The sequence below is a fragment of the Haemorhous mexicanus genome, chromosome 6, assembly GCF_027477595.1.
Source record: "Haemorhous mexicanus isolate bHaeMex1 chromosome 6, bHaeMex1.pri, whole genome shotgun sequence".
NCBI lineage: Eukaryota > Metazoa > Chordata > Aves > Passeriformes > Fringillidae > Haemorhous > Haemorhous mexicanus.
The window spans coordinates 49,820,176-49,832,206 of record NC_082346.1 but is presented as its reverse complement, the minus strand read 5'-3'; positions in this window follow the sequence as shown (position 1 = coordinate 49,832,206).

Here is a 12,031-nt window from a genome sequence, read left to right as displayed (position 1 = left end):
CAGTGTTACTTAACACCCCAGTGGTTTTGGCTACCGCTGAGCAGCGCTTGCACAACATCAAAGCTTTCTTGTTTGTCACTCTGGGGGTGGGCAAGGATTTGGGAGGGAACAGAGGTGGGACAGCTGACACAAACCAGCTGAAGGGATATTCCATACTGTGCATCTTCATGCTCAGAGATAAAAATCTTGGGGTAGGGGATGGAACATCTTCCAGCATAGCCACTGCTCAGAGTCTGGCTGGACATCACTCTGCTGGTGAAAGATGGCGAGAGCAGCACCTTCCCTCGAGGTGCTTAACTGCTGGGTCAACCCACACCAGGATTTGTAAAACTTGTCTCTCCACAACAGGCACATGGGAGCACCCAGCATCTTATTCCTTAAGGCAAAATAGTGTAGCATTACTGACAACTAAATCTACAGTCATCGTTGGTACTAATGAAAGTGGAGACAGCAAGTAAAAATCCCAGAGAGGCAAATGATGCCATTTGCTAATTGGCTTTGGTTTTCCATCTGTGTGGGTTTTATAATTACATGTGAGCTTTATTTGATTTCAAGGGCTCTGCACTTATTTCTAATAGCAGTACTTTCCAGTCTTTATTGCATGATCCCCTAGAAACCTTGTACTAAGAAAAGAATGTGATCAACCAAAACCTTTACTTCCTGTGTTCAGACATACCTCTACAGCAACATGAAACAGATACCATTTAATCTACCACACACAGGCAAGTGACAACTTGAGAAAGACAGTCTGGAGTGAGTCAAATCAAAAGAAGGGACTTTTCTTGATGATTTTCCAGTGCAACCAATTAAGTCCACTCCCTGCACACCATGTGGCCTTGTTTTTCAATTTTTCATGATTTCTTTTTCCTTAACAATTCCCCTTATCCCCTTAGGGGTGAAAGGACAAGTATTTGCTTTCAACTGAGGAAATGCTCTCATATCAATGCCCCTCTATTGCCACCCTATTTCTAAAGCTTCTGATTGCAAAGCTGAGCGAATTTTGGCCAGCTGACTTCTTTTGCTCTCTGCAAGTACCTCCTACACTTGAGGATAAAAGTCAGGATCATCTAAAAAAAGGTTCACATGCCACACATCAACACATAACTGAAGAGATATCACTATTACCATGTGAGTTCTAACACAACCATTTACTGGAGAAAAGGCTCATGTTTCCAGTTTTTCATATGCCCCTACCACTAATGCCTGAGTGCCTCTACCTCACTTACCACTTCAGTCAAGGTCAGGTGACTATAAGAATGGTGTAGGTCAGAAGATGCCTGAACTCCTGACATGCTGGGAAGATATAAAGAGTACCTAAAAATCCTATCTTGTATAACAGTATTTCTTATTCATGTTTTGTTTAAGTGAAAGTCAGTCAATGAGGTGCACATGCAACTCTTACTTCCTACCATTTTTATCCAAATGAATTTAGTATATATCCTAAAGGGAACTCTGCAGATGCCAGCATGTCTGTGTACATTTATTAAAATGAAAATAAACCAAAGTAGATAAAACCTACCAAAGAGTAAATGCTGCTCTTTTCTCAGTTCAACTTATGTTTCTTGGCCCATTTGGCACTCAAAGCCACCTTTAGGCTTCCATGAACCCAAGGCCATATGAAAAAAATTATATCCCAAGATAAAAACACACATCTCCAGACTGTGAGAGCTAGACTAAACCATTTGACATGTATTTCATCCCTGTCCTGCCAACACAAAATGCAGCAGCAAGCAGGCCCTTTCTGCCAATACAACCCAGTTCTGTTTATTCAATTTATTCAACCCACCACACACCTGCAGCCGCTATCCAGGCTGCTTACACAGGGGCTGACATTCACTCAGACCTTGACCATACTCAGCTTTAACATCATGGTGGGACATACTCAGAAACTGAGAGCTGACCACTTTAGTATTCACAGAGTGTGGACCATCACTAGGTTTTATCTTTATGACTGCAGCCAACTAGTTTTAAAAGTAGTTACGTCGTACCCAAGTCAGGATTTTAATACAGAACATAAATCCCAGCAGATGCTGGAAAAATGCATCCAAAAAGCTGGGTAAATATTTGGCCAGAGGATCCAGCCTCCCAGGCTGGCTAGTTTAGAACATCAGCTGCAGCAAGAGAAAAACAATTTGCAGATTCTCATGAAGCAATTCATCAGAGCATGTAGCTCACAAATAATAAGCAACACTCTGCTAGACTTACAGTACCTCAAGCCTAAGCACACAATTCCAAACAATGAATTGTGACCATACCATATGATCTAAATTTCTGTACTACCTTGCCCACAAAGGCTGGCTCCATTAACCCTAACTAAGATGCTAACATGGGCAGAAGCCAACAGGCTAACAGTGAGTTTTGCCCCTCTTTTCTTTCCCCGACCAAATGGGAGTCTTCCCTTTCTTCAGCTATCAGCAAGAACTGATGTGACTGTTCTGATCTGAGAAAAGGTAAAGAAATTCTGTTCAGACCAGGGGTGTGTGGGGAGGAACGACACTAAGAGCCAGAACCACCTCACCTTGCAGTCTCCCTGGGGCAGGCTCTGGCTTTCCAGCAGCCAGATTAGTATCTCCTAACTCACATTAACCTACACATTCCCTCATCAACCACTCCAGAAAACTATTAGGCCCTTGTCCAACACATTTAAAAGTGGTACAGCTGCAAAGGGTACAATAATACCTAAGAGAAACATCAGCATTGTGAAAGATACAAGTGATTGTAGATAAACGTATTCCAAAATTTAACAACACAGTAGGCAGAACAACTCTAAGTAGTCAGTTAAGACACACTGTAATAAAAATTTAGGGATACGGAAATGCAAGTGGACTCCTTATATGTGAGGCTGTAAGTACCAGCTGAAACAAAAAAAGACCATTCTCTTGCAATGCTAGCAGAAATCCTATGTTGCCCAAAACTTCAGCACTAACCCCTGACTTTCAGTGCCTTGTTCTAACTGCTTATGCAGCCAGGCCCTCCCCATGTGCCTCCTGCAGAGCAGACAGTGCCTCACAGTGCTCAGCTCAACAAGAGCAACAAGGAAGTCACGACTGACACCATAAAGATGTTTGTTCCACATATGGTTGCAGCTCACACTTCATTAGTGCCTGTTCCTAAATGACAAGTTTATCTGCTGCTTTGACGTTAGCTGGCTCATGCCTGCCTAACCATATTGCAGGCAACACGACTAACCCAACAGCACTGTGGTTCCAAGAAATTCCATGTAATTTACTTATCTGGTGAAAAATCATACATTGGCAAAACCCTTTCAAAGGCAGACAGCAAACAGGATGGCTCATGAAGTCTGTAACATTGCTAATCACTAGAGGCTGACAGCACTGGATGTTTACACAGCCTGGATCCGCTCGTTGGGCCCAAAGGGACACACTCAGAGTGGGCAGTCACAGGCTTCCCACAAGCAGAACACCCTGGGAACTTGGGTATTTTTGTCCTACTGTAATTTATTACCAGTTAACACCAACTTCTGATTGCTCATCTGAGTGCTGGGGAGTGGGTGGGAAAGCATGAACACCCCATGAACAGCTCTCCTGCCCCCCTCTAATCTCAGCTTCTCATGGGTCACAGCCCAGTTACAGTGAGCCTGTCCCACTGCCCTGCTGAGGCAGTGCCTGGGGCTGCATGGTAACAGTCTCACCTGCTGCTCTTTCCTTCTTACTGTTTTTCCATTGCCACTCCACTCCTTTATGTTTCCAGCTCAGTGTGCCCACTTAGATGGGGTGAGGCACTGACAGCCCCCCTCCCTCACAGGATCCCTCCTTTGGTGTGGGTCACCTTCCCAGAGCAGGACCATCACAGCATGGTGCCCCTGGCCTCTCTCAGCTGCCATCAGTACTGCTGGCCACAGGCTGCCCATTCTGTCTGGCAGCCCCACTGCCCGCAGTCACACACAGCTGAGCAGAGCCCAGCTGCTCTGCACCACACAGCTTAAAAGTGTAGAGACAAACTACCTGGCGGGGGGGGGGGAGCAATCTCAGTCTACCCTTGCTCTTACAGCACTAGATAATTCAAAATATTTAAATAATATTAAAGTAGAACAGCACTAATGCTTCAGCAGTCTTTGACATGAAATTGTGGAAAATCCTCTCATGATTTACTTTGGATTTGTTTATCTGTTCTAGATTTGGGGTATTTTTCCCTCTGCAGATTTCCATTTGTTTCAGCATATATACCAACTATTGCTATGCAAATTCTTTTATTCAGATTTCTTTTCACAGCAGCTTTTGTTTCAAAGGCTTGCATAACTTGCTATGGAACCTGCATTTTAAAAATATACACACTGAAAACAAATTCACATTTTCTGCAGGAGGTTTCAAATAACTGTACAAAGGGGAGCTAAAAAGGAAAAAAATCAATTACCCTTTTAAGTGGGATATCAGAAGTGAGACTTTTTAAATTACTTGAAAATTATAATGGATGAGTTTGTTCAGACACAGAATGTAATTTCAAACACCATGCCATTTCAGAAGGAAGTTTCCTTGTTTCCAATAATGTACTTTCCTGAAAAGAGACTTTATTTGGACCAGAGACACACAAACATCCTGCTTTTCCAAAGAAGCTTCCTTAATGCCCACAGTGAACTGCATCACCAATGTCCTTTGGCCTTCAAAGCTCCAGCCTCAGACTACGCTGAGACACAAGATGTGCCCTGCAGCCACAAATGCAGACTTTGGGTCATGATGGTGCTGCATGTTCTAGAGCACAGAACCTGGACCTGGGCAGGTGAACGTGGCAGCAAGACATCACACAAACACAGGGCCTAGATACTTGACCTGGGTTTCTACACAAAGGATTAGTCTTCACTAATACCAGCCATACCAGTTTTGATTTCTAGCCAGCTTATATCACAAACTTCGCCTTTTCTTCTTTTTGGATGTGGTTTTTCAACCATCAAATGACTTGCAGTTGCTTTTATATTGGGAATTCTTTTCAAACACATGACAGGCACAGAGAAAGTGTTTGCACTGAAATTCTTTGCTTACTTTCATCTGACCATTGCAGGAGAATGTACTTTCCATCTCTGAACTGCAATGTGTTCTACCATGTTCTTTTAATGATGTAGCTACTAGTAACCAGCCAAGAGGATTCTAAAAGTAGTTATTTCTACAGCTTCTGGATATTATGAAAAGCACTCAAAAATATCTAGAACCTCCTTCATATTTTACCATTCAAGACAGCATTATTATCTTCAGGAATACAATATTCTGAAAAGACAGTTCTGCCCATCAAATGTCACTAAAAGTCATGGAAAATTAGACATGTTTTTTATTCCCAGAAGAATAGAACCAAAGAAAAAACTTCATGCTTCAAACAGTGCCTGACAGTCTTTGTAACTTCTACACACTTTGTGACTGTATTATTAAGATGGTTATTCCACGAATTGCATTAGTTTAATCAGACAGTAAAGTTAAAGAACAAGCAGCAATGCAAGGGCAGACAATTTCTATTCTATTCTACTAATATCCCATTTATTGACTGAAGCACTCAAACCAAGGACAGATCTGCTTCATACAGGCATCCATGCATCTCCAAAGAACAGCAACTCCTCTCTCAATGAACAGTCAATACTCCACAAGTGTTACAAGATAACCCCCATTCTGAGCTGCTGAGACTCTACAGCCTAATTTTGGCTCAATTTCAGGACTGCTGCTGGCAAAAGCTGAAAAGAGTGGAAAAGCAGAAACAACAAAGCATTGAGTTTGTTTCTTAAAAGAGTTCACAGAAAAAAACTAAAAAAGCAGAGCTGCTGAGTGTCCCAAGTGAACCAACGAGGTGTCTGAAAGAGCCAGAATGTATGAAACTGTAAACTAGAGTAAGAAATTCAAGGATGCTGTTTTAAGGTACTCTTCTCTTGAGCTTAGTCTCCCTAATTAAAAAATAAAACAACAAACAAAGGGCATTTCAGACAATCATCCATCCACTGTATCCATGGATAAACAGAGACTCCTAAGGGGAAAAAATGCCCAGAGACCCCTGGAGCCGTGGTGCAGAAACCCAGATGATACCAAGGGAAGGTCTTAGCTTCTCATGTTCTGGATCACATCCTCCACTTTCCATAAGCAGCAAGGGAGCTCCAGGCTTCTATTCATCTACATGATATACCTGGTGTTAGTATAAGAGTAAGTGCTCTTCTATCCACACACCACAGCAGATCATGGAGTAGAACATTCCTACCCATCCAACTAAGAGAAAAAAGCCCAGAGGAGGTAGTTATGCTAAAGCAGAGTATTAAAAACATACATCACAAATAGGCTGAAGCTGACGATCCAGAAAGTAATTCTTAAGTATTTGCCGTGGGAATATAATTAGACAGTCAAGTAGGAATCTGCCTGTCTTCCCCACTTCCATCTTTCCCCTGTGTCTTCCCCAAAGCATACAATTTTTTTAGCATAGATAGATGTCCAATCTGACTAGATATTAAAGGTGCCTTGCTACTAAATTTCAGCTGCTTGCATAGTGACACAAGCTACTTACCAACTCCAGGGCTACAAATTTGCTAGACAATCAAAAAAAGAAACCTTGGAGTCAAAACAAAGCAGCTGACTTGACAATTTTCAAAATATTGTAAATAATGCTATATTTCAGCAGTTTTGATCAATCACACAAAAGATGCCAAAGGTCTGTACAATAAGCAGTGTGTGACACTGCTAGAAGAGAGATTTTACACTTGTACATCAGTAGGCAGCAGACTTTCAAGTGTAATACCCTATTGAGAGATTTCCCTGCATCTTTCCTGCATCTAGAGCCACAATACACAGAAGACATGGCAAAGCACTTGCAATCAGAAATCAAGGCTTACAGAAGTATATGCTTAGGAAATTAGCACTGTTTTAAACACTATTTCAGAAAGCTCATGGAATTAAAAAAAGGGCAACATCATAATGAAAAGTCCTTTAACACGAGGAAGATTTTTCAGTATTGAGCAGCCCAAAAAAATTCCCTCTGGTTCTAGATTTCATACAATTCATTGCATATGATTGAACTATCTAATGAATAATTAAAGTGGCAGAATGGTATAATCAATATAATGAAATAAAAAGCAGAAGTAAATATCAGCTAATCCAACAAGTTACACAAAGCTGTGTATTCAAAACCATACAGACCAACACTTTGACCAGCGACAGTGGAGCGATGAATTTATTAAAACTTTATGAACAGACAAGAAATAAAGAGTCTTGTAACTTCTTGTTGTTGGTGTCAACCCAGTATCAGTTGATAAGGTGGAAGTTTCCAAGAACACCCATGATTTGCCTTTAGTGCTCTTATGCATCTATACTAAGCCTCATTTCTGCTTTTCTCCCCATGAGATTGCACAAAAATTCCACTTATAACCTGGTGCCCCTAACCCTGCCCTTAACCATAACCTGAAGCATGAATCAAATAAATCACCCAGCACAGAACTGCAAGTTGCCTCATAAGCAACTTGCAGCCATCAAACCTAGACCTGCAGACTCTGCTGTGTGATCAATGAATTTAATTCTTTATGATGCTGTTCATAATCCTAACGTAAACTCATCCCGGAAAAAAACACACACCATTATCTTCTTCTGACGTGACAGGCTTGCAGAAGCTGAAAAATTAGCCACTAAAACTTTTCAAAGCTTAAACTCATGCTTAATTCTATGGGGAATAATTGACAAGACATCCGTAGCTCTCTCAAGCAAAGCAGAACACCATGTCCCTAGAAAAGTCATCACAGTTTGGTAATTTCTCCTTCCTTCCACATTGCCTAAAGCTCTTTCTTCACTCCATCCATACTGTATTTCCAAACCAATAATACCAAGGCAAATATATCCTTTCCCAGTCTCAAAGAAGTCCTCCACTTTGCAGAAAACGTACTGCCCCCTGACTAGATGAGTTATTTTAGAAGCACTTCAGCACTGTTAGAGCCTATGTTTTGACAAGCAAAGGAAAATTCCATTCACAGATCAAAAAATAACTGTGTAATTTGGAAACTATTTGTTTCTTAGAAAACAATCAGTGGAACAGTCCTGAAAAAGTAGGAGTAAAATTACCAGAAGCACTCAAGTGCTGTACTCTTATGTAAGTAACAATTAACTTGTATATACAGCTCACACAAGTCTCTAGCTGGTTTTGAGATCATGCATGCATGCATTAGAAACACAATCTTCCATTTTGTGTTTAAATAATGTAAATTACCCATTTCCATACACAAGCTTAAAGGCACTCATTTTTATATGTAAATAGCAGCAAGGCTACTACTCAAATGTTCACCATTTTCAGTCTTTCCAAGGGGCTCCTTGAACACAGAGCTATGATTTCCTTCACTGGATGTTCTAATACCTCCAAACCAGTAGTCTTCTTTTTTTTTTTTTTTTAATGATGGCTTTTTGCAGCAAGTTGTCAGCTATGGCATAAAACTCATGTATACGTGAAATTAAGATCACACATGACCAAAGGCAGTGCACAATATTGCAGGAAATAAAATCAGTAATATATGATGGCACAACTTTGTTGCTTTTTCATAATAATTAAGTTATTCAAACAGTTAGACCAGACTACACAGAATGGACATTAGGTGCAGTTTTATAGGATGAGACTGTCACACAGGCATTTTACAGCTATTCAGCTTGGAAGGTATGGACTATATACATGCTATCCAACTTCATGCAGTTCAACACTTATTTTTCTTTTTGCCTCTCCATACCAGAACCAGAAGAACATTAAGGAAAAATATTAACTTCTTAATTAAGTTCTGTCCTTCCAATGGGCTACTCAAATCACTTTCTAAAAATTCAAGAATTAAAAAAAAAAAAAAAAAAAAAAAGCCCAGATGTAAATAAAATCATATTCCACACAACAAAAATAGTATTTTGACACTCCTGAAAAAGAAATCAGAAAATGAAAAGTCACACTGAATTTCTACAATAGACAGTGTTAGTTCTATTCTAGTCATTAGTGCACAGAAACACAAAAGCTGTGCTGAAAAACTGTTACCATCAACTCCAAAAGGAAGCAGATTAGGATCATGGTTTGCAATATCAGAGTGTTTTTTTGACTGCAACAGAAACTAAATTTAGACCCAGTTACATAAAAAATACTAATAGCCTTAACACTTTTAATCAGCATAAGAGGTTTAAAGATACACGAATGATTTAAAGTCTGTTGACTATTTTATACTGCTTTTGCAATATTGTGCATTAGTAAAATCAGGGAGATTATGAAAGAAATACTAAAGCATAATAAAATTACATAAAACATGAAAAGCAGGCTATGCAGAGTGACTCCAAACACTGATATTAAGAGAAATTTTACTAGAGTATGTAAAAAACATAACTTCTCTATATATTCCCACAGCATGGAGGTCAATCTAATCAGGTAACACAATCCAAGTACCCGGTAGGTTCAGAAAATAGGTTGGACTCTTTATAAATGCAGTATTAACTTGTGTGATCCTACAGAGGGCAAAGAATAAAACGCTTACTCTTCTCATACTGCTGCAAACTGCTGATCCATGACTCGCACAACAGCACAAAGCAATCTGGCAGCCTTTCAAATGCCAAGTCTGGCACGGTGACGGGCAATATGCTCCACCAGCTGTGCAACTCCTTCAGGAGCTGCAACACGGCAGAAAAAGTGATTCCCTGATGATTTTCCAGAGAAGTTCATTACTATGTCTTGCAGAGCACCTGCCAATAATTTAGCAAGTATTGATTACATCATACTCAGGGCTTTTCCTCCATGAAAGTTAAACAAGTTCTCTGAAAACAACGGGACACAATACTGCCCTAATAGAAATAATTACTTGGGTATGCTATACCTGTTGCCCCAGATGTGTAGTAAAATTACAAAATTAGTGGCAATGTTATCACATCCAATATCACAATTTTTGGTACGTAATCCACACCATGAAAACATTTTCAGATTCATATATTGAAGTTAGTTAGGTTAGGTAAATGTGGGTAGCCCTTTTTTTTTTTTGCTTATCTTTTTTTTTTGCAAGAGGTTAGTTAGGTAAATGTGGGTAGCCCTTTTTTTTTTTTTGCTTATCTTTTTTTTTTTTTTTATTTGATGGTTCACTGCAGCAGCATCAGAAAGCATTCCTGAGATGCCTGTTCCCATCATTGTGTCCTAGGTAGATATAGAAAGTAAATGGCTGACAGTCCTACTAAGTTTCAGTGGTTATTAAGTTCTAACTATATCCCATTTTTTCCTTTCAAGGATCTTTCAAAATGTCTTGTACAACCTTACTACACAATTTGAGTGTTACTGCTGATAAAGATGTATTACCTACCTGCCTCAGGATTATTTCTAAGAAACCTTGGTAATAACAGCTGAGATGAGCGCACTATAGAACTTACACAGATGGACTTAAAAGACTAAGAACCCCACAGTTTAAAGCAACTACAATGGACAAAATAGTTTAAAATAAAGTATACTGGAAAATAAGGTATAATACCTGTAAGTCACACTTTTGCTTTTTCTACAAAAATATAAACAGCTGGAGAGGAAGCAGTTCTCTGGATTAGATTAACTGCAATGGTTTTAACATAAAACTATAACTTTAAACACCAATAAAAGGTAATCTTCAAACCTCTAAGCTATTAATGATCTGCTTTCTTTGCCAGAACTCAGCAATCTAAACTGCCTCACTCCAAATTAGAGTTCTTGCTCTTATTCACAGAGTTGTAAAGTACTTGAGTAAATGACTGTGCTGTGTATCACAACATGGTTCAGAACTGGTAAGAAAACTAAAGGAGACTTCTTACAGACAAGGCAACTGAGTTAAATGGCAACTTTAAGAAGGTATCAGTAAAACCACCACTTGAGAAATCAATCACTCAGGGAGCTGTTGCTTAACAACTGTGTTGCTAAGAGTGCATTCTTCACACCTTTTATTCCCATAAACTAATTCGTCACAAAGGAAAAAATAATTTTGGTTGCATGTAAAAATAAAAACCTTCAACATTTTGAAGATTTAACTTTTATTTACTTGCAAAAGTTCTGACACTGTTATTGACATTAAATGTCATGGTCTATTTTCTACATCTCAAATACCAGCAAGGACATTGGTAGCCAATACTACACAACATGATGAACACTCTCCACTGGCTTCCCATGTAATTTTCCTGAGTCTGTTTTACAAAAACTTGTATCAACCTTGAGCCAAGTTCAATAGAAAGCCTGTGGTTTGGATTGTATTATTTTTTAATTGAAATGCCACCATTGCAAATTTCTTTAGAATCATTTGTCAAAAGCAGCTTTTAGAGAAGTTTTTATCACTTCCAAAAAGCTGCACTGAAAATTAAAAATATTTAAGACAAGCCTGCAGAACTGAAGCAATGTATTTGTTCATTACCAAAATCAGTGACTGCCAGATTGAAGTTACAAACTATGCTTTTTTGGCAGATGCTTAGCTCATTATCATTCAGCTGTTGAATCACAGATCCAGCTTGCATCACCTAAGAGGATTACACAACAGGCAGGTTTTTACTGCTTAAAGCTCATAGAACAAACTTGTTTCTTCTGACCTTAAGAGTTTGTATGGATCCTTCTCTTCCAGGAAAACAGGAACAGTTACAGGCCTTACTGGAAGTTCTACTAAATAATGAAGGAGTGGGGTTGTTTTTTTGATTTTTCACTTCTTATCACAGTGGTAATACGTAACCTATCAAAGACAGTAAAACTTGAAGTTCACTGTATGAAACAATCTTGTTTTCCCAAATCCTCATAACTATATTCCTCTTCTACCACTGTGAGGAAGTGTTAGAGCTGAAAGGAAGAATCAGTTCACTTACCACTGAATTGAAACTGTTCTGCACTTGCAGGAAACAAGCCATGAAACAAGACTCTCAAAATAAAATGCTGGTGGTGCAGGATGGACATGATCTGGCAATGTGCTCTTGCATTGTATCCTGGACTGCGTCAAAGCAGTGTGGGAAGCAGAGTAAAGGAGGGGATCAGCCCTCAATTCCACTCTGGTGAGATCCCACCTGCAGTGCTGCATCCAGCTCTGGGGTCCCAACCCAGGAAGGACCTGGACCTGTTGGAGCAA